Source organism: Schistosoma mansoni, chromosome W (genome assembly GCF_000237925.1).
Source record: "Schistosoma mansoni strain Puerto Rico chromosome W, complete genome".
Classification (NCBI taxonomy): domain Eukaryota; kingdom Metazoa; phylum Platyhelminthes; class Trematoda; order Strigeidida; family Schistosomatidae; genus Schistosoma; species Schistosoma mansoni.
The window spans coordinates 14,599,510-14,605,337 of record NC_031502.1 but is presented as its reverse complement, the minus strand read 5'-3'; positions in this window follow the sequence as shown (position 1 = coordinate 14,605,337).

Below are 5,828 nucleotides of genomic sequence, written 5' to 3'. Positions count from 1 at the left end.
CACATTGAATACGACTGTACCATGAACACTACTTCCTATTGGTGAGCGGATATGCAAATCCTCAATCAGAATCTGATCATTTGTTTGTGAATACTATACATTTGAGAGTTTTCCACCCTTATCCCATCTCGTGGCACCATTAACGTGTTCAGTCAGTCCTGAACTTTTAATATCTGTAGCAACCCACCTATAGAGTCAACGTGTAGTATTGTGTAGTGCTTGTTGCGATTGATAGTTTGATTGTTAATTTCTTCAGTTGGTAGAATTTAGTTGAACATTAGGTATAATGGGTTTAGTTTCGCTTGTATTATCTAATCGTTTTGGGTGTTAGAACATGTAAGAGGCCATTTTATCCCTTCAATCAAGTACTTTGTGTTGTATTACATTGAAGTGACACCAGAGTGATTCTATCGCCTCGGTTAATTCGGCAATGTGTTCTGTTGAGGCTTTGAAGTGGCTGTCATTGTATATCACCACTTTCGCTTCTGTGTTGTATATCCTTTTGCATCTCAAAAATGTCATACCTTGCAAACTCACTTCCTTATACATGATGTCGAACAATAGCCATGTTACGGTTAGAGCTATGACCTTCGGATCTAAATTTAGGCACATGTTTCTCATTTCTGTTTGTTGCCCCTAGTCCTCTTACGTCACTATAATGAATTTAATTGTTTATTTCACCATCCGACGACACTTTACAAAAGCTTCCGTCTACTAGTTTTTAAGAACCCTTTTGCTGGAGGTGTGTTGACCAGTTCCATTGCAACTTAACTCTGCAAAATTCTTGCTAGTATATCATGTTCCACTAGCGAGACAATGGTCTCTGTGTTCTGTACGGCTGGTTGTTGATCAAGGTCAATGGACACCATGGTGTGTATTATTGAGAGATTTGCTGCTGACTTATCAATCTCGGTCGACTTTCATGACATTTGATTTGGTTGTGGAAATTGACTTTCGAGCCGTACCAGGCTTGAACGACCTCTATAAAGTTCCCTCCGTATCTGAAGTTCACAGCCATCAAAGGGGAAGACTCAGTGGTCGTGAGGTATGACGGACGCGGAGGTCTGAGCGCGCTAATTATCGTAGCTGTGGGAGGGCCAATGCTTTGTGATAGCCAACGCCACTGTTGCTAGCGAGCTTCATCCTGACAACCAGTTACTAACTCGAGCACCTATGAACCGCCATGCTGATCGGTTCTTGTGTGTTTGTTGATCCTTTAGCGACATCTCTCATGGCCCGCGGTTTGCCTTGTCAAACTCGGACTTGAAAAGATTGCTTACCGATGATCTCTGCAATGTCAGTGAAATTTCTTCTGTAATATGTGCTGCGTCTAAAGTTACTCTTCATCGATGAGGTTCATTTTTTCTACGTCTCTGCCCTTATACAGGTGGAATAGGTTGGCTGAAGTGATACTTCTTCCAAACATTGTACATCATTTATCTCACTGTTCTTTATCAAAAGCTACCATATGTTCTTATGAGCTACTCTCTAACACTCGGACATCATATACAACCAAGGATTTTTCTCTGAAGCCTTTATATCCCATTTTTAACGTTTTGGTAGCTGTACTTTGCCGTTTCCCTTTCCAACGCTCATCCACTATTTTTTACTGAGGTATTAGAAGCAATCTTTAATTTCATTAGCATATAAGCTCAGGTTGTGTCTCTCACTGCCAAAAGTTTGGTTGAACCTGTGTTTGAAGATCTGGATACTGTGGTGTGGATTTTGTCAGTTGATTTCAATAGGGTTTTATGCATTTCTTCATAGTTCGGTCGTTGCATTTTTTCTACACTGTGGCAAAACACACCAGAAAGTCATACAGGGGTGACTTAACATAAACACGTAGTACTGCATATGTACTGCAGTATTACAGCAACAGTGAACCCACCCAATAAAGAAATTATATTCAGATACTGAGTCTCTCGCTTTAACAAGCAATGAGCGTGCGGTACAATTATCGTTTCTATGCTGTTTCTCCTCATCATTAACACGCGAAGTTTAGGGTACCACTTTCTATTTTTGTTTGCTTACCAGTCTTGTCAGAAGTAGGGACCTGGGTAAGAACGTGATCTTGTTTACATAATAGAAGATTCAGTTTCAGTGTTTGAGTTGAATGATCTGTATTGTACACGTTAATCTGAGATTCATTTTCTGGTGTCATCTTGAGGTTTCCTATAATCCTGTTTCTAGAAACGGGGTTTTAAGACTTATTAATGATCTCTGAATTATTACCCCTTCCTCTTCTAATCGTCCTTGTAGTTGCATTGTAAGTACCGGTGACAATGCCATTACTGTGTATGCTATTCAATAGACTAGAGTGAAATATAACACAATGTAAGAAGAGAGTAAGCGTGGCAAAAGTTTCGAAGGCGAAAAATAATAGAAATAAGTGACTATATGTTACATGAGAGTAGAACGTGAGATACATTTAAAATTGAAATTGATCCAAACTTCTCATAGTATGTCATCTACTATTAATAAATAAAAGATAGACTATCGAGAACTTTTCTACAGAAACAGGGTCACTAGTCCTACAGACGAACAAATAAATAAGATTCTAGTTACTTTTAGCATAAACCGTTTATCTCTAACAGAATATTAGAAGCTGTGAGAGTTACCAAAAGATGTAGCGTATGAATATATGATAAGTAGGATTTTGAAGTTAACAGTTTACACAGTTATAACTGCGCTGTTACCATCAAAACAAAGCGGCATCTCACCATTCACCGCTAACTTACCAACCGTTCCCTTCTCTTAAGATAAAAAAAACTGTGATTTGTGTTTACGGTCAAACGGAAATAAGTTACAGACATGTGATGAGTAGGATATGCAATAAACACACGCTCATATAAAAATAGTTAAGGCTAATAAGTAAATAATTAACAAGGTCAAATGTGACCTGAGAAGAATGAATAAATCGGCCTGTCCGGAAACCAGAATAACCCATGAGGGCTTGGCATAGGACTAGACACTGTAATGTAATGCTGGTTGTTTTTTCCTTGAGGTAGTGTTTTTCTTTTTATGATTGTCATTCATTAATTACTACTAGCAGAAAGTTTCCATTAGTGGTTTTTAAGTCGAGATATACGTCCATATGAAGATGAGAAAGTCTTACGAAGTACTACAATTGTGCTATATTTTCATCAATACTCAATTAAGAATTTGATTTTGAAACAATCAGAATTTAATTCTACTGTATTAACAGGTTAAAACACATAACATAAAAAGTTTATTTGTACAACAATATTATTACTTACCACAGTCGAATAATGGGGGGAATGCAATAAATGTTATCACTCATTTTATTTATTAAACCCCTCTTTCTCTAGATACTTTACATTTACAGTGTTCTTGGTTCATGCATCTAATATCTTTAACTACTCCACAATAATATTGGAAACAAACGTCAATAAATTATTTATATATTGACAATATGTCTCAGGCCTCAACAAAGAGTTCATTGTTCTTCATTGGTTCCTCATATTGTTGTAATTCATGTGAAAAGTGTTCTCCTAAAATAGTTTATGAACTATATCACTTCAAATACTTTAATCTCCTATGTCTGTCCTTTACATATAAGATTGCTGTCTGCATCAAACTGATCATGGCTGTAAATCGTCAAGAAATGTTACTTGAATCTAACATAAAACTATATCTCAACAGTACCAGTGTATTATGAAAGTACCTTCAGTTACAAACACAAAGTATACATGGTAGCTCGACAATTCCTCAACAAAACATTAAAATTCAAGTTGTCACATAATCTACAGTAAGATGAGGACAATAGTTTATCTGCAATGCGATTGAACACCTTTTACAGTGCACGTATAGCGAATCAACACTGATCAAGTTGCTGAAAATGACATCGGTTTTATAAAGCCAGTCACTGACAGCATGTGCACAATACGTGCTAAGAGATGAGACCCAATGAACTTTGTGAATGCTCCGCCAAGCCACGAACGAAAATGGACATAAAGTTCATTTCAACTGGTGGCTTTTCGATATACTGGGTCTGTGATAATCGTTTTATGTACTACTAATGCATATTTAAATCTCTGTCAGCCAAAAACCAGATAAATTTACTCAACAACCAAAAGTTCACTCTGCTGATTATGAAATACTGATTTATCTTGCAAAGTTGTGATGATGAGACGACTGTTTAAGCATTAGCATTTCAACATTTGTGCATGGTAAACAGAATACTTTTACTATATTGGACGTCTTACTGATAACCGCTGGACCAATATATAATCTGGCGTATGATCAGGTTCATCCTCAAAATAAAGGTCAAGACTGCATTTGAATATGAAGTTTACCATTGCACTTTAAACAAACAGAAATCAAAGATTTGAGGAGTTTTCCAGAATGATCTTTAGCTTTTAACCAAGAAAGCTCAACATTAATGTATTTTCAGGATCTACAGATCTAGTATCGATGATCGACATCCGCTCACAGAGAACTCATAAGTTGCCAATTTGTAAATTTTATTTCCGATTTGTAACTAAAAACATTCACAAATAAGAAGTTCAGGTCTAATAGGTTTGATGATTTTTTGTGAATTAAAACAAAACATGTTTAAGGCCAATTTAATCATACACAAAGCGATCCGATCCTAAAAAGAGTAATTTGGAATTCGTAGAGTAGAGTCCTAGAGTAGGTGTGACGGCATTAGCGACTAAGTGATGGCTAAGTAATATAAATGCAAGACTTTTGTTGTATAGGAAAGTAGGTTTATCAGGAATCGCTAAGTATTTTGATTATGTGTAAACGTTCTTTCCAAGAAATGTAAAGGAAAGAGGTATATTCCGATTTTACTAGTCATTTCCTCCAGTCAAATACTACACTTCAAGACGTTTTATATAGACTTCTAACTTATCGTCGGTCGAATATCTATCATATTGATTCATACTGTTCTTTAGCTGGACGTTAGCTTAAACAACTGTTATTATTGGTTGTAATTAATGAAATATAAATCTTTAGATATGTCCAAAGCTTACTTTACGAGTCACAAATACATCAGTGGTTGACGATAACATAAGTCCGTGAACTCATGTCAACGGACTGCATTCGTACGGACACGACAGAGTTATTTTCAGAACACAGACTTAGCTCCATAACAAAATACTGAATGCCTCAATCTCAGAAAGCAAAAAAATTACGGTGTACTTGATTTTGAAGAAGATATGCATTTATTGAAATCTCAGTCCAGTTAAATGTATAGCTACTCGAACTGTAGAAACTCAGTTTGTTCGAATAAATTGAATTACATATCAAACTAATATAGACGAAGAGACCAAGAAAAAGTGTTGAATAAAACATTAGGTAACTAACAGGTCTAGCGGTTCTAAGTGTTTTCGCAATACTTCGAGACAATAAGAATGAATCAGTAAAATATTTGTAGCTAGAGGTCGATAATATCCTGGGACATGTAAGTGTAAAGAGAACACGATCCTTAAATGGATGGTCGCATTCACGTAACATAAACTTTAGACCATTAATTATTCACTTAAGTACATATATATGCTTACTCTGTAACTAACATCTATTTACTTTTGCATATTTTCTTATTGATAGAATTTACCGAGATTTAAATGTTTTATTTCCGTCAATACTCTACAGCAAAGTAGGATTATCCGTTAATTATTAATGATAGAACAAACGTAATATGTGGAATTCTTGTAGTGCATATTGATTATTTATATTAAAAGTTGAACATTAGGTTTCTAAAAGTAGCACACTCTTCAACATGCTTGTTAATACCCTAATTCAGTTTTGGTTGCGTTAATCAATCATTTTAAAAAGTTAAACATTTGGTAATTAGCACATAC